The 18,706-nt window shown below is 42.0% G+C and overlaps 1 protein-coding gene across 1 annotated transcript in view; it reads left to right on the plus strand.

Moving 5' to 3' along the window:
* Positions 1 to 18,706, plus strand: part of ZNF804B (zinc finger protein 804B) — a 440,396-nt gene that overhangs the window by 264,633 nt on the left and 157,057 nt on the right. The window lies entirely within an intron of this gene.

Raw genomic sequence — 18,706 nt, forward strand, 5'->3', positions numbered from 1 at the left:
CTTACCTGGCGTACTTTCAAATCCACAAAGATTTCACGCCGTAAGCTACGGCGGCGTAGTGTATTTCTGGCGGCAGAATTCAAATCGGCGGGGAGGGTTTCATTTAAATGAAGCGCGTCCCCGCGCCGAATGAACTGCGCATGCTTCGTCCAGAAATTTTTCCGCCGTGCTTTGGTTGAAATGACGTCGCAACAACGTCATTTTTTGAACTTAGACGTGAGTTACGTCCATCCCTATTCACAGACGACTTACGCAAAAAAAAAAAATTCAAATTTCGACGCGGGAACGACGGCCATACTTAACATGGCAAGTCTATCTATACGCCGCAAAATAGCAGCTTTAACTATACGCCGGAAAAAGCCAACTACAGACGACGTTAGAAAATGCGACGGCCGCGCGTACGTTCGTGGATCGTCGTAAATCGCTAATTTGCATACCCCACACGGAAAACGACGCAAACTCCACCCAGCGGGCGCCAAAGTATTGCACATACGATCCGAAGGCGTACGAAGCCGTACGCCTGTCGGATCGAACCCAGAAGCCGTCGTATCTTGGTTTGAGGATTCAAACTAAAGATACGACGCGGGAAATTTGAAAGTACGCCGGCGTATCAGTAGATACGCCAGGGTACTTGCTCTGTGGATCTGCCCCTTAGATCTTACATTAAACCAGGGGTCTCCAAACTTTCTAAACAAAGAGCCAGTTTACTATCCTTCAGACTTTAGGAGGGCCAGACAGTGGCCATTGAAAGTAGAAAAGGTCCCGGCGTCTGTGGGGAAAAAAACAAGGCCCCATCATTGGTGTTAGTGGAAGGGATTGCACTCCTTCTTAAATGCCATTGGAAGGAATTGTGTCCTGTCATTGGTGTCATTGGAAGAAATTGTGTCCTGTCATTGGAAGAAATTGTGTCCCATCAATGGTATCACTGGGCCCTATTGTTGGTGTTGTTGGGAGACATTTTGCCCCATCATTGGGAGAAATGATCCTCCATCACTGGTGTCATTGGGAGGAATTGTGTCCCATTGTTGGTATCGTTGGGAGGAATGTTGTGACCATTCATTGGTGTCAGTGGATTGATTTGTGCCCCTTCATTGTTGTCAATGGGGGGGATTTTGACCCATTATTTGTATCAGTGGATGAAATAGTACCCCAAGGGCCAGATGAAAGCAAGCAAAGGGCCGCATCTGGCCCCCGGGCCCCAGTTTGGAGACCACTGCATTAAACAATCCAAAAAATAAATAAAAAATCAACCAATTCCAAAGAAATGATTGGTCATTTTGTTCCTTTATCATCCTGGCCGCAGCCTCTGCCAATGATCCATGGATGACGCAGGCTCCTCTCCTTATTGTTCTAACGATGAGACTTCAGGGCCTCTAGAAAATGCAATCATCCCATCCACAGAATCCGGCAGAAGAGCTGATGCAGCAGATTGTGATATATGACAACATAACTCGCTTAAAAGAGGACAAAGGAGACGTAATTTAATTGAGGCGCTGTCAAGCTCTGTAAACGAATGACCCTCATAAAAGCCATCCAGACGCACTCATTGTGTACTGTTTTTAAATGGGGAATTAAAGGGGGTACAACAAATGTCTTTATCCAGGACATGTTTGAATACTGACGAGGTCTGGTGTTTGGAGTGGTTTGTATTCCTTCTCGAAAAATGATTTGCTAGCAGAAGCCTTAAAAGGGAAAGCTGGAATTCGGCGGCTATGTCAATTAGCTCGCTCGTGTGCCAACGTTAGAGGGAATCGCTGCCAAGCGCCTCAACATGTTCATTCACAAGGCTGAGCTAATTAAACGACAAGGGGAATAAAAAATAAAAAAAAACATTTTTTTTCCAGCTGTATAGAAATAAAATAAATACCATTAATAATTCAAATAGTAATTTCATTTGCGATCTATTACAAGGTAAATGGATAATTATAAAATTACATGTTTGTAATGAGGGATGAATGGGGTCAGAAAATAACATGCCATATTTTTATTAGGCAAACAAAGCCAACGGGGAATACAAAGGAACCGTGCGGAAATTAGGCAAAAATAAATAATCGTGCAGACTGACAGATAATGTTTTAAATATATTTTGAGTTTTATTTTATTTTTTTAATTTAATAATGTAATAATTAACCACTTAAGGACCGAACCAATATGCTGCTAAATGACCCAAGGGGTTTTTACAATTCGGCACTGCATTGCTTTAACAGACAATTGCGCGGTCGTGCGACGTGGCTCCCAAACAAAATTGGCGTCCTTTTTTCCCCACAAATAGAGCTTTCTTTTGGTGGTATTTGATCACCTCTGCGGTTTTTATTTTTTGCGCTATAAACAAAAATAGAGCGACAATTTTGAAAAAAATGCAATATTTTCAACTTTTTGCTAAAATAAATATCCCCCAAAAACATATATAAAACATTTTTTTTCCTCAGTTTAGGCCGATACGTATTCTTCTACCTATTTTTGGTAAAAAAAAATCGCAATAAGCATTTATCGATTGGTTTGCGCATAATTTATAGCGTTTACAAAATAGAGGATAGTTTTATTTTTTTTAATTTTTTTTACTACTAATTGCAGGGATCAGCGATTTTTTTCGTGACTGCAACATTATGGCGGACACTTCGGACAATTTTGACACATTTTTGGGACCATTGTCATTTTCACAGCAAATAATGCATTTAAATTGCATTGTTTATTGTGAAAATGACAGTTGCAGTTTGGGAGTTAACCACAGGGGGCGCTGTAGGAGTTAGGGTTCACCTAGTGTGTGTTTACAACTGTAGGGGGGTGTGGCTGTAGGTCTGATGTCATCGATCGAGTCTCCCTATAAAGGGGATCACTCGATCGATGCAGCGCCACAGTGAAGCATGGGGAAGCCGTGTTTACATACGGCTCTCTCCGTTCTTCAGCCTCGGGGAGCGATCGCGATGGAGCGGCTATAAACGAATAGCCGCGCCCTCGTCCCGGATCGCTCCCCGCGGGAATCCGACCGCCGCATGTAGCGGGGGGGGGGGTCCCGATCGGACCCCCGACCCACGTCTAGGCAGGGACGTACAGGTACGCCAATGTGCCTGTACGTGCCATTCTGCCGACGTATATCTACATGCAGCGGTCGGGAAGTGGTTAAAAAATAAAATAACTAAAAATATCTATAAAACATTGGGGTTGACTTAGTAAAACTGGAGAGTGCAAAAATCTGGTGCAGATGTGCATGGTAGCCAATCAGCTTCTAACTTCAGCTTCAGCTTGTTCAATTAAAGTCAGCAGCTTCTAACACTGTAGCTGCTGACTTTTAATAAGGACACTCACCTGTCCAGGGTGCCCACGATGACGGCAGCCGAAGCCGAGCAATCGCTTGGGTCTCGGCTGCCCCACCGCCATCCTCGGTGAGGGAATCAGGAAGTGAAGCGTTGCGGCTTCACCGCCTGATTCCCTACTGCGCATGCACAAGCCGCGCGGCGCTACGTGAATAGCCGATGTCTCCTGGGACACATACGGTGTCCCAGAAGACACCGCTCCCCCATTCCCCAGGAGGCAGCGCGAGGAGGAGAAGAAAGAAGATGGACTGCGGATCAGGAAGTGGCAGATTAGGACAATCTGCCTAGCAATGGGCACTTCTAGTATGTATTAAAAAATATATATATATATATTTTTTTTTTTTTTGCCGCATTTTGGATTTTTTTTTTTTTCATGGTGGAGCTCCGCTTTAAGCTTCGACAAAAAGAAACTGGAAGCTGATTGGTTTCTGTACAGAGCGGCACCAGAATTGGCACTCTCCAGTTTTAGTAAATCAACCCCATTATGTTTAACTGTTTGGCGGCCGATCCATTTAAGTACCTGTAATAAAATATATATATATATATATATATATATATATATATATATATATATATTTATAAAATATTATGTTTAACTGTTTGGCGGCCGATCCATTTAAGTACCTGTAATAAAATATATATATATATATATATATATATATATATATTTATAAAATATTATGTTTAACTGTTTGGCAGCCGATCCATTTAAGTACCTGTAATAATTAAAAAATAAAATAACTAAAAATATATATAAAATATTATGTTTAACTGTTTGGCGACCGATCCATTTAAGTACCTGTAATAATAATAAAAAAAAAATATATATATATATATATATATATATATATATATATATATATATATATATATATATATATATATGAAATATTATGTTTAACTGTTTGGCAGCTGATCCATTTAAGTACCTGTAATAATAAAAAAAAAAAAAAACTAAAAATATATATAAAATATGATGTTTATCTGTTTGGCGGCTGACCCATTTAAGTACCTGTAATAATTAAAAAATAAAATAACTAAAAATATATATATAAAATATTATGTTTAACTGTTTGGCGGCTGATCCATTTAAAGCGGGGGTTCACCCTAAAAACAAAATTTTAACATTAGACTGAGGCTAATTTTGGGAAGCAGAATCGGGTGTTTTTTTAAAAATCAATGCAGTACATACCGTTTTAGAGACAGATGTTCTCCCCGGCTTCCGGGTATGGTCTGTGGGACTGGGCGTTCCTATTTGATTGACAGCCTTCCGACCGTCGCATACAGCGCGTCACGAGTTGCCGAAAGAAGCCGAACGTCAGTGCGGCTCTATACGGTGCCTGCGCACCGACGTTCGGCTACTTTTGGCAGCTCGTGACACGCTGTATGCGACGGTCGAAAGGCTGTCAATCAAATAGGAACGCCCAGTCCCGCAGACCATACCCGGGAGCCGCGGAGAACATCATTTGTGGGAAAAAAGGACACAAATTTAATTTGGGTCTGGTTATTAAGGGGGTTTAAAGCGGGAGTTCACCCAAAAATAAATTTTTAACATTACATTCTGCCGAGTTGTCAATCGGCTGTTGTTTTTTTTCCCCCCGTGCATACCTTATTTCACCGCCGCTTCCGGGTATGTCTTCTCCGGGACTGGGCATTCCTATCTGATTGACAGGCTTTCGACCGTTGCATACTACGCGTCACGAGTTGCCGAAAGAAGCCGAACGTCGGTGCGGCTCTATACGGCGCCTGCGCACCGACGTTCGGCTTTTTTCGACAACTCGTGACGCGTAGTATGCGACGGTCGGAAGCCTGTCAATCAGATAGGAACGCCCAGTCCGCAGAAGACATACACGGAAGCGGCGGTGAAAAAGGTATGTACGAAAAAAAACAAAAAAACAGCCGATTGTCATTAGGACAACTCGGCTGAATGTAATGTTAAAAAAAGATTTTTTGGGTGAACCTCCACTTTAAGTACCTGTAATAATAAAAAAAAGGAATCCAGTGGTGGCTGATCCATAAAGATGCAGGGGCACCGCCCCTCCCAAAGCTTTGACCAATAGGAAAGCGATTCATAGAACAAATTATTTTTAAATAAATGAAAATATGACTAACATATTATGATTTTTTTAAAAATAAATAGTTCTATGTGTGTGCACACTGTGGGGCTCTGGACTAATATAAGTCTATTAGGTCCATCAATGTTTAACACGCGTCACTTCTTGTTTCTCGTCCGGGGGCCAATAAGGAGGCTGGAGATTTGGAACACAGAAGCCGTGATAGCCCAGGATGGAGGTTCCATTTGCAGGTAAGGACCTGGGTTTGTTTTTCGTCCCCCCCCCAAATTTTTTTTATCACCAGCCACCATACTGTAAATGTTATGCAGCGCTTTACAAATATATATATATATATATGTTACATTCACATCAGTCCCTGCCCTCAAGAAGGTTACATTCTAAGGCAGTGGTCTCAAAGTACCGGCCCGCGGGCCATTTGCGGCCCGCGGACCAGTTATAAATGGCCCGCAGGCAGGGTGGAAGTTTTTTTGAGCTAGCGCCATCTGGTGGTGAGCCGTTGGTATTACAAGTTATTACCAACAGATGTGAGCTGGCGCCATCTGGTGGTGGCCGTTGGTATTACAAGTTAAGCATTACAAGTTAAACAGCAATTCTAATGTCATTTTACACTATTTTCACTGCCATCTTCTTCCCTCTAATTAGAACCCCCAAAAATTATATATATTTTTTATCCTAACACCCTAGAGAATAAAATAGCGATCGTTGCAATACTTTCTGTTACGCCGTATTTGCGCAGCGGTCTTACAAGCGCACTTTTTTGGGAAAAAATTACACTTTTTTTAATTAAAAAATAAGACAACAGTAAAGTTATCCCCATTTTTTTTAAATATTATGAAAGATAATGTTACGCCGAGTAAATTCATACCCAACATGTCACGCTTCAAAATTGTGTCCGCTTGTGGAATGCCGACAAACTTTTTTACCCTTTAAAATCTTCATAGGCGACGTTTAAAAAAATCTACAGGTTGCATGTTTTAAGTTACAGAGGAGCTAGAATTATTGCTCTCACTCTACCAATCACGGCGATGCCTCACATGTGTGGTTTGAACACCGTTTACATATGCGGGCGCTGCTCACGTATGTGTTCGCTTCTGCATGCAAGCTCGTCGGGACGGGGTGCGTTTTCTGGCTCCTAACTTCTTTAGCTGGCTCCTAGATTCCAAGCAAATTTGTCAAACCCTGACTTACACCAGTGCTGGTGGTAATAATGCGCTCGCTGACACCAGTGCTGTTGTTTTTGGCATATGAAAACTTGTCTTGTGGCCCTCAGGTAATTTGAGTTTGAGACCCCTGTTCTAAGGGATATATATATATCATACATAATAATATAAAAAAAAAAATATATATATATATATATATATATATATATATATATATATATATATATATATATTGGGGCAGATCCACAAAGAAATTACGCCGGCGTATCTATTGATATGCCGGCGTAATTTCAAAGTTCCCGCGTCGTATCTTTGTTTTGTATCCTCAAAACAAGATATAAGACAACATCTCTGCTAGATCCGACAGGCGTACGTCTTAGTACGCAGTCTGATCTAAGCTGCAATTTTTCGGCGGCCGCTAGGTGGCGTTTCCGTTGAATTCCGCGTCGAGTATGCAAATTAGCTATTTATGGCGATCCACAAACGTACGACCGGCCGGCGCATTTTGTTTACGTTGTTTGCGTTCGGCTTTTTCCAGCATATAGTTAAAGCTGCTGTTATGAGGCCTACTCAATGTTAAATTTGGCCGTCTGTCCCGCGTACAATTTTGAATTTTTTACGTTGTTTGCGTAAGTCGTTCGCGAATAGGGATTTGCGTAGAATGACATCACCGCCATGAGCATTGGCTTGTTCCGGGTTAATTTCGAGCATGCGCACTGGGATACCCCCACGGACGGCGCATGCGCAGTTAAAAAAAAACGTTTACGTCGGGTCACGACGTATTAACATAAAACACGCCCCCATTACATCCATTTGAATTCCGCGCCCTTACGCCGCCAAAGATACACTACGCCGCTGGAACTTACGACGCAAATTCTTTGAGGATTCTGAAAAAAAAATAAGTTGCGGCGGCGTAGTGTAACTTAGATACGCTGCGCCCAGCGGAAGATTACGCGCAAGTACGTGGATCTGCCCCATTGTCTTTATTTTTTTTTTATTATTATTATTATTATTATTATTATTATTATTATTATTTTTATTTAATTATTTATCATTTAACAGACAAAGTTGATGCTGTATTTGGTGGTTCCAGTGATGGAGGTCTGGCTGTGCTTTGGATGCATGGTGTGTAAGGCCTACTTTAGTCCTCTATGTCTCCATGCTGTTAACCTGTTACCATGGCAACTCTATCAGATTAGCCCGTGTAGTGTCAGTTAGGCCTGTCAGGTTTAGGTGTCATTCAGATTTTTACAGCAATCGTTTTCAACCTTGGTTATACCAGAGCCCAGAACATTCTTGCATGGCCTTTAATTACTATTATTGTTATTTTACAGGATATTTGTAGAGCCAACAGTCACAGTAGAAAATAAAGTTTATATTGTGAAAGTAATGGAATGCTTAAAGCCGTATTAAACCCAAAAGCAAACATTTATTATATTGCAGTGTATCAATTCTTAGATGTGGTGGCCGCACTAGTTTTCTTTTTTAGGCTTTCGCTTTTTTATTTTCACCTCTTGATCCAGCCAATATTTCTTTTTCAACAGAACAAGCTCTCCTGCAAATGCAGCAGAGTGTTGAGACATACCATTTAACCAGGGGCGGCCCGTCCATTAAAGGTGACTAGAGAGGGACCTTCAGCACACAGCCTGTGATTGACAGCCTTAGCTCTGTTCCTGTGTGCTGTTCCCTCCAATCAGCTATCAGAGCTCTCCTTATTGAGCTATGCAGAGTGTGACTTCAGCTCTCCACCCCTTTTTTTTCTGAACACTCAGACAAGCTGTATAAATCCTGGACTTTGAACAGATGTAGAGAAGAGATGACTGCAGATACAACGTAAGTACAAGGATTTGTTTCATCGTTGTGTATCACCTGAGGCCAGTCACTTCATTGAGTATATGTAAGTGCCCCTATAGCAAGCTGCTTGTTATGGGATACTTGGTGGGGGGATAGAGTCAGGAGCAGGGTGGGGGATCCTGCGCAGTGAGTGCCCGGGCCGTGAAGCCGAAAGCTGTTACGGCCGGGTGCCCACAGTTACAATGGAGGCGCCGGCGGAAAAGGGGGGGAGACAAGCAAAGCTCCGGGCGGTGCGTCGTTGGACAGCGAAACAGGTAAGTTTATGTTTATTAAGAGACAGCAGGTACACTTTTTGTAGCTGCTGACTTTTAATAAACATAAAAAACGTCTGGAACTCCCCTTTAAGTGATTAAGGGCCGTGTCACACTAGCAGCTTTGTAGCAGAGATGGATAGCTGCGGATTTTCTCTGCTGATTTGTAGTTGGTTACAATGTTGCTGCTGTAACTGGCTAGAAATGTCTGCACAGCTACAAATCAGCGGCGTGCCGTGGTCACAAGCAGTTGTGTTGGATATCGTGGTGATTCTATAGCTACCTCCAAATGTTGCCATAAGTCAACCACTCCGACTGATCTACAAATCACCCGAGTCACCAGGACTCAGATCCTTCACTCATTGTAATTCATTTATTCTTAATTGAAAAAAACAATCGCTGCTACAAATCCCCAGAATTGCTCATGTGTCTGTTATCTAAGCCAAAAGCTTGGGAGGTTTTAGCAGTTCTTTAGAATGTCTTTAAAAAAAGGTAAAGTATTAAATCCAAATCTTTGTTTTACCTTTGGATAGAGTTGGGAATGGTTAAAGGCCCATTTACACCGTTACATTTTAACCACTTAACCCCCGGACCATATTGCTGGTCAAAGACCAGAGCACTTTTTGAGATTCGGCACTGCGTCGCTTTAACTGACAATTGCGCGGTCGTGCGACGTGGCTCCCAAACACAATTGGCGTCCTTTTTTCCCCAAAAATAGAGCTTTCTTTTGGTGGTATTTGACCTCTGCGATTTTTTGTTTTTGCGCTATAAACAAAAATAGAGCGACAATTTTGAAAAAAAAATGAATATTTTTTACTATTTGCTATAATAAATATCCCCCAAAAATATCTAAAAAAACATATTTTTTCCTTAGTTTATGCCGATACGTATTCTTCGACATATTTTTCGTAAAAAACAAATCGCAATAAACGTTTATTGATTAAACCAATCAATAAAAAAAATATTAATAAAAATGCCATAAAAGTTCCCCCCTATTTTGCAAACGCTATAACTTTTGCGCAAACCGCGCAAAAGTTATAGCGTTTGCAAAATAGGGGGGAACTTTTATGGCATTTTTATTAATATTTTTTTTTTTACTAGTAATGGCGGCTATCAGCGATTTTTTTCGGTACTGCGACATTATGGCGGACACTTCGGACACTTTTGACACATTTTTGGGACCATTGGCATTTTTATAGCGATAAAATGCATTGATTACTGTAAAAATGCCACTGGCAGTGAAGGGGTTAACACTAGGGGGCGGGGAAGGGGTTAAGTATGTTACCTGGGTGTGTTCTAACTGTAGGGGGGGGTGGCCTAGGGGAAATGACTGATCGCTGTTCATACATTGTACGAACAGACGGACAGGCATTTCTCCCCCTGACAGGACCGGGAGCTGTGTGTTTACACACGCAGCTCCCGGACCCCGGTCTGTAACGAGCAATCGCGGGTGCCCAGCAGCGATCGCGCCTGCCGGGCACCCGCACGGGAGTCACGGACGACCATGGGGGTGCTCGCGCGCCCCTAGTGGCCGCAGAGAGAGCTGCCGTTATTGTACGGGCTCTCACGCAGGGTAGCCGACCTGCCGCCGTAAGAACTGCGGCGGCAGGTCGGGAAGTAGTTAACATATGCATTTGTCCATCTTTTATGCATTTTAAATGTTACTTAACCCAGGACTCTGCATTCACTATATCTAGTCTCCTTCAGTACACAGAACATGGGAATGCAAATATTTTATTCAATTTACACTGCTAAATACCCCCGGAAGGATTTGCCCCCTTACTGACCAGGCTCTTTTTTGCAATACGGCACTGCATCGCTTTTACTGACAATTGTGCGGTCGGGCAACGCTTTACCCAAACAAAATTGTGGCCATTTTATGCGATACGGCACTACACTGCTTTAATTGTCCGGTCATGCGGCATTGTACCCATAGACTTATTTCCACCTTGAAGAAGGGGAAACACCCCGAAAGCTTGTCCTGAAAAATTGTATGTTAGTGCAAATAAAAAAAGTATCACGGACAAAACTAAATTTTCTCTTATTTCCCACAAATAGAGCTTTCTTTTGGTGGTATTTGATCACCTCTGCGTTTTTTATTTTTTGCGCTATAAACAAAAAAAGACCGATAATTTTGAAAAAAAGTTTAGGCCAATATGTATTCTTAAGCCCTGTACACACGATCGGATATCTGATCGAATCTGATCTGATGGATTTTTTCGTCAGATATCCGATGAAGCTGACTTTCATCAGTCTTGCCTACACACCATCAGTCAAAAATCCGATCGTGCCAAAACGCGGTGACGTACAACACTACGACGAGCCGAAAAAAATGAAGTTCAATGTTTCTGAGCATGCGTCGACTTGATTCTGAGCATGCGTGGATTTCTGGCCACTGGACTTTTTTTTTTCTATTGTTTTTTTATCCATAGGAAAAATTTAAAACATGTTCTATTTTTTTTCACCGACGGAAAACAAACCGATTGGGCCCACACATGATCTGCTTGTCCGATGAAAACAGTCTATCGGTCTGCTTTCATCGGACAAACAGATCGTGTGTACACGGCTTTATACATATTTTTTGGGGGAGAAAACGCAATAGGCGTGTATTAATTTTGATTGGTTTGCGCAAAAGTTATCACGTCTACAAACTATGGGATAGATTTAGGGACTTTTATTTTTTCATATTGTTTTTACATCTGTGATTTTGACCCCAAATGACACTTTTTGCGGACCAGTGACATTATTACATTGAATTAGTGCTATATAAATGCACTGATCGGGGAAGGGGTTAACACTAGGGGGAGATCGAGGGGTTAAGTGTGTTCCAACTGTAGGGGGTTGGGCTGGCAGGGACATGATAGAGATCACTGTCTCCGAACACTGGGAACAGAGGATCTCAGACATGTCATTAGGCAGAAAGGGTAATGGACTTGTTTACATAGGCAGTTCCTCGTTCTGCCTCTGTACACAGCGATCACGGGACGCCGGCAGACATCAAGTACAAGTGACCCGCCCGTGCGCCCGCTATCCTCCTTGCACAGACCGACGTACAGTGGAACCTTGGATTGCGAGTAACGCAGTTAACGAGCATTTCGCAATACGAGCAATTATGTTTAAAAAATCCTGACTCTGTTTGCGAGTGTTGTCTCGCAAAACGAGTGAGATTCAAGCCTCTGCGGTGTGCAGTACCACATTTGTCCAGAGGTGCGGGGGGCACCGATGACACTCGGGTTCGGAGCCGCTCGGAAATACATTTCGTCCCCGAGTGTCCAAGGCTCTCCGGGGCCCCCCACGTCTGGCCATATGCGGTATTGCATGCAATAGAAGTCAATGTGGAATGAATTATGTTAGTTTCCATAGACTTCTATAGGGAAACTTGCTTTGATATGCGAGTGCTTTGGATTACAAGCTACAAATGCGAACTAAATCGCCAAGCTTCAGAAAAGATGGGTCTTACGTTTTTTTCTGAAGGCCCGATGATTTTCCTCCAACCGAATGTCTGCGGATAGAGCATTCCAAAAACCGAGGTCCTTGAACAGCGAATAGTTGTTCTCCTTTCATTTTGTAGCAAGATTTGGGGATGTGGAGGAGGTTCTGATTTGTTGATCGGAGGACCCGACTTGGAGTGTGGTGTTTTATTTTCTCACATAGGTATTGCGGCGCGATTTCTTGCGTGCATTTGTGGGTGAGGCAGAGGGTCTTGAATGTTACCCGGTCCTTTACAGCTAGCCAGTGGAGGGTCCTCATGGCCGTGGAGATTGGTTCCCACATTTTTTTTACCCGCTACCAGTCTGGCTGCCGTGTTCTGGACAACTTGTAGACGAGCCATCTGGTATTTCGGTAGTCCTAGGTAGAAGGAGTTTGCGTAGTCGAGTCTGGAATTGATGAGTGTTCCCACTACTATTGCTGTGTCTTCTTTCGGGATGAAGGGGATGAGTCTGCGCAACAAGCGGAGAAGATAGTGAGATCCGCTGACCACCGATCCTATTTGTGCGTCCACAGACATGTAGGAGTCAAAGATAACTCCGAGGCTTTTTTACTTTATTGCTAGGGGTGATGGTTTGTCCAAAGATGGTGGGAGAAACCCAAGTCATCCTAGAATTAGTCTTTCGGTTTGCGTGTAGAAGGAGCCGTTCTGTTTTGGATCCATTGAGTTTGAGGGAGCTCTCTGTCATCCGATTACCTATCAATGTCAGACATTTTTCCAATCCATGATATTGGTCTTTTTTGTTGGTGATGCGGAGATAAAGTTGAGTGTCGTCCGCGTAAGAATGATAGAGCAGGTCCTGTTTGCTGATGATTGCGAGGAGTGGGCAGAGGTAGATGTTAAAGAGCACTGGCGACAGGGGTGATCCTTGTGGGACTCCACATGTAACGGTGCGGGCTTCTGACTCTCCTTATTATTAGTATATTTTATGTGTGGCCCTCTTTTTCCAATGTGGCCCAGAAAGATTAAAAGTTTGGACACCCCTGGAGTAGACAATAATTATCCGCCAACACCCAGCATCTAATTTCCATCAGGACCTTCCATCATTCTTCCTTTGTCAAATGTTTATTGTAAACTCTGTATGTCATTGTATGTTATTAATTTTCATGATCTCATCTGAGCAGATGATTAGTAAGTTATCTTTAAACATGGCTCCATAATGGTGTAAATTATACCATCATTACTTATTTATAAACTGCATTGCTGACTACAGGGCAATTATCATAATGATAAAATAATCATAATACCGATAATGAGAGCAGATGAGCAGATATTTACAATATGCTGAGTTTCATTAACTAATAGTAATGTTTATTTAGCACTGATTAAAGGAACATTAATCCTTGCTGACTAGACATGTATGTGTGGATCATCTTTAATTTATTTTACCCGGGAACGTTTTCTGGGGATGTGTATACGATTGCAGAAAACAGAAAAAAACATGAATAAGATGCAGCTGTTTGTGCACCATTCCCGTTGGGTTAATGACGTTATGAAATATATGCTTTTTGGAATAAAGTTACACTTCAGTCGAATATTCTATAGTTTCTCCAGGGAGGCAACCATCTGAGTGGGTTTAAATTTCATGTTAGCTTTCATCTTGAAAAAGCTAATTGGCCAGCTAGTTATGTAAATCCCTAGGGTGGCTAGTAGCCTCATCGTATCAATGACCTTAAAATCTGAGTCTGTGGAAATGGGAGCAGTGTGTTCCCTGGTTCCAGTACCTCCCTCTCGTTGGGTTCATTGCAGCATGGTTGGTGGTGAGCTTGAAGAGAGAGGTTGCACAATTTAGGAGGGCTGTAGTACCTTGCAGTGCTCTGTGTGAAATCTCATGTCAGAAACCATGAATCAGACCGAGACAGAAGTACAGTTAAATCACTCTTGTTTAATAATAATAATAAAAAGATAAACAAGCGTAAGCGTAGTTAAAGCCAGAGTTCAGGAACTGGATCGCATAGTGAGCTAAGCCAAATGTCAGAGAGCCAGAGGTAAACGTAGTAGAACAGCAAGGATCTGGAGCCAGAAGGAACGTCAGTCAAGCAAGTCTTTAACAGGAACACAGGAGATAGACTTTGTGATGTTGACCAAGGCGAAGGCAGAGATCAACTGAGCTGGACGGCTTAAGTAGGCAGGACTGATGAGCCAACAGGTGAGTCACTGTGGAGAGATAAGAGCTGGCAATTAGCCGACAGCCCTGACATCTCATTAATATGACAACAGTAAATAAGAAAGAAAGTAAATGAAGATGAATTCTGAGTTTATCACGGCTTCAATATTCTCTGCATAAAATTAGCAATAATTTTTAAAATTTTCTCTGTAATGAAAAAAAGAACTGTTTTGGCTTGTCCTCTGCACACTGACCACAAGGGGGTCACTACCTCACCATTCAACGAACTTGTATTTTGTTCAATGAACACAAGGTGTTCTGTGTTTGAAAGGTGGAGATTGTGACATCACCAGCCCTCCCCTGCACCTCTTCCAATCAGAGAATGTCTTGTATTAAACTGAAAAAAACTTTAACCATGCGCAACTGATTTATTTCCATATTAATTTGCTGATGGCTGGTGCTATTAATCAAACATGTCTGTTACAATTTAACCACTTGTCGACCAGCCACAGTACATATACTGGCAGGTCGGCTCTATTGCCCAAACGGCCTACCTGTACCTCATTTTGTGTAATAGATACTGTGGGCATGCTACAGGACCACGCCCGTGGGTCCGGTGCACTCGATGTCCGCCGACAACCCACTCTATTGCCAAAACGGCCTACCTGTACCTCATTTTATGTAATAGATACTGTGGGCGTGCCACAAGACCACGCCTGTGTGTCCGGTGCACTCGATGTCCGCCAGCAACCCACGGTCGATCCACAGAGAGGCAGAACATATGTAAACAAGGCAGATCCCCGTTCTGACAGGAGACAACACTGAAATCTGCTGTTCCTAGTGATCATGTTGTCCCAGTAAGCCCATCCCCCACACAGTTAGAACACACCCTGAGGGAACACACTTAACCCCTTGATCGCCCCCTAGTGTTAACCCCTTCCATGCCAGTGACATTTATACATTGATCAGTGCATTTTTTTTATCACTGATCAATGTATTAATTTCACTGGTCCCCAAAAAGTGTCATTTGGGTCAGATTTGTCTGCCGCAATGTCGCAGTCCCACTAAAAATCGCAGATAGCCGACTTTACTAGTAAAAAATATTTTAAAAAAATAAAAGTCCATAAACCTATCCCCTATTTTGTAAACGCTATAACTTTTGCGTAAACCAATCAATATACATTTATTGAGGTTTTTTTTTTTTTTTTATACCAACGATATGTAGCAGAATACATATTGGCCTAAACTGATGAATATTGTTTTTTATATATATTTTTTTGGAGATGTTTTATAGCAGAAAGTAAAAAAATATATTTTTTTTTTCAAAATTATCAGTCTATTTAAAAAAAAAAAAAAAAACGCAGAGGTGATCAAATACCACCATATAAAAAAGCTCTATTTGTGGGAAATAAGAGAAAATTGAGTTCTGTCCGTGATACTTTTTTTATTTGCACAAACATACAATTTTATACAAGTTTCCCCTTCTTCAAGGTGGAAATAAGATAAATTGTCTTTGGGTACAACGCCGCATGACCGCGCAATTAAAGCAGCGTAGTGCCGTATCGCATAAAATGGCCTAGACATTAAGGGGGTAAACCCTTCCGGGTCTGAAGTGGGTAATACTATTGAACAGCTCGTAGATACTCTCCACTACGGCCAAATATGAATACACGAGCCATTTCGGGAAATGTCTGCGTTGCCAGATTCATTGTCTGGGTCTGCATTATCCAGGTTTTGCTTTGTCTTACTATGTTTTTTTTTTTTCCTCTTCTTTTCTTTTCTTTCCTTTCCTTTTCTTCATGCATGAATAGTGTCTTTGCTGCTTGCTCTTCTGTACTCTATACCAGCTTTTCTATGTTGTTATTTTTTCCCTTCATATATTCCCCATGGTTTTTAAAGACTTTTCACATTTCCATCAAGTAAAGAAAAATACATTTACAAACTTCCCCTGAGAACAAAAAACATGACAACTGGGGAAAATGTGTGAAATTCAGGGGAAAATTGAACCTATTCTGAAGCTTGCTTCTTGTAAATGCATTTGATATGCTTTTTCGAAAATGTTAGCGTCTAACAGACTCTCTTCTCCCGTCTGAGAGAGCACCTGAGCGATCCCCTTTATGTCTGCCTGCATCTTGCTTATCGCACTGAAAACTTATCAGCGTTTGTTTCAGACATTTGAGAAGAAAAATAAATAAATAAATATATATATATATATATATATATATATATATATATATATATATATATTTGCATATCAAAGATCAGATCACTTTTGCTATCTTGTCTGCACTAGATTAAAGCTGGACATGTATAATTGTAGGTCTCACTATCAAATTTGCGAGCAAGTTAAAGTAGATCAAAACCCAATCACTAAAATCTCATATAAGCTTTCACGACTTCAGCCCCGGAGGATTTGGCTGCCAAAAGACCAGGCCACTTTTTTGCGATTCGGCACTGCGTCGCTTTAACTGACAATTGCGACGCTGTACCCAAACAAAATAGATTTTTTTTCCACAAATAGCGCTTTCTTTTGGTGGTATTTGATCACATCTGCGGTTTTTATTTTTTGTGCTATAAACAAAAAAAGAGTGACAATTTCAGAAAAAAAGCTATATTTTTTACTTTTTGCTATAATAAATATCCCCAAAAATATATTTCCCTGTTGGGAAAACTGCGATGGAACATTACACACAGCCGGTTTTCCCGACCAAAAGCTCTCATGGCAGTTTTCGCAACAGGAAAACCGGTCTTGTGTACGAGGCTCAAGAGTTGCAAAATTTGCAAATTACAGACTTTTAGAAGAAAACTTTACAGGTTTTCCACTAGAATTAAGAAACACAAATGCAGTTCATAGCCTTTGACCTTGGTCAGCTGAGTAACAGAAGCCAATAGTATGAGGGAATCGGATAACCCAGCCCTCTTTCTATAAAAGGGTGGGCATACACAGGGCTTTTTTCAGAGGGAACTTGGTGGAACTCGGTTCCACCACTTCTGGCTCAGACCCTTGGGGGAGGGCTGCTCACCACAATCACTTGTAAACACAGAAGTCCGGTTTCTGTGTTTACAAGTGACAGCTCTGCACTCTGTGTGTAACACCCCCCCCCCCCCCTGAACTCTGCATGTAATGCAATCCTGGTATTTAATGCCCCTTTAAGACCCTCCTACTGTTTGTGAAATTTGACTAACCACACCCACTATTTGATGTGATTTGGAGGGTGTGGGTGGGTGGAGGGGTTTTGGGGGGTCATGGTTGAGTTCCAGCACCTATTGTTTGAGAAAAAAAAGCCCTAGTTGTCCCCCATTTCAGTGCCAGGATTCCCATGCTTTTTGTTTTACCATAGCTTGTTTATTAGCCCTGTAAATTACTATAATTTAATAACAAGGTTCCCCCTCCCCAGACATAAATGGGGTTCACCACAAAGTTTAATTACTTTGTGACCTTAAATCAATATTTGCAAAGCCCTTCATGAACCGAACCCAAGCAGATTTGCTCATCCATAATAATCAGTTTGCCCACCTATGTCCGAAGGGTCACTACACAGAATGGTACACCTTGGTCCCTCAAGTTGGGGGTTAGGTATGGGGCTTCCAACCCCTGTTTGAATGATCTTCGAGAAAATATCAGTTGACCATGTGGGTATTTTCAGAAGGTCTCTATTTTTCTCCTCGTAAAAAAACGAACAAAAAAAAAAACTTTTTGATTTGGATATGGAGAACCAAAAACCCTGTCAGGTTTTTACTGCCGTGACCCCCTCATTGGGAGATTTTCCATTTTTGGGTATGACAGGTTTTAAGTGTTGGGAATTTAGGGCCAGATTCACGTACAGCGGGCGCAGCGTAACGTAACCGGTTTACGTTACACCGCCGCAATTTTTCTGATTTAGTGCCCGATCCACAAAGCACTTACCTGGAAATTTGCGGCGGTGTATCGTAAACAGGTCCGGCGCAAGGCGGTCCAATTCAAATGGGGCGGGTACCATTTAAATTAGGCGCGCTCCCGCGCCGGACGTACTGCGCATGCTCCCGTCGCAAATTTCCAGACGTGCTTTGCGCGAAATTACGACGCGCCAACATTTTGTGAATCGCGACGTAAAAAAAGATTTACGCCGGGAAAAATAAAAGATTTTAAAAAAATTCAAAAGCGACACGGGAAAGACAGGCATACTTTAACATGGTGGAGTACTTTTACACCATGTTTAAGGTGCACTATCTTTGCGACGGAAATCTAACACTTGCAACGCCGTAACGACGGGAAAAATCTTCGTGGATCGCCGTAACTCCTAATTTGCATACCCGACGCTGGTTTACGACGCAAACTCCCCCCAGGGGCGGCCGCGGTACTGCATCCTAAGATCCGGCAGTGTAAAACAATTACACCTGTCGGATCTTATGGATATCTATGCGTAACTGATTCTATGAATCAGTCGCATAGATAGAAACAGAGATACGATGGCG

The sequence above is a fragment of the Rana temporaria genome, chromosome 5 (assembly GCF_905171775.1).
Source record: "Rana temporaria chromosome 5, aRanTem1.1, whole genome shotgun sequence".
Taxonomy (NCBI): Eukaryota; Metazoa; Chordata; class Amphibia; order Anura; family Ranidae; genus Rana; species Rana temporaria.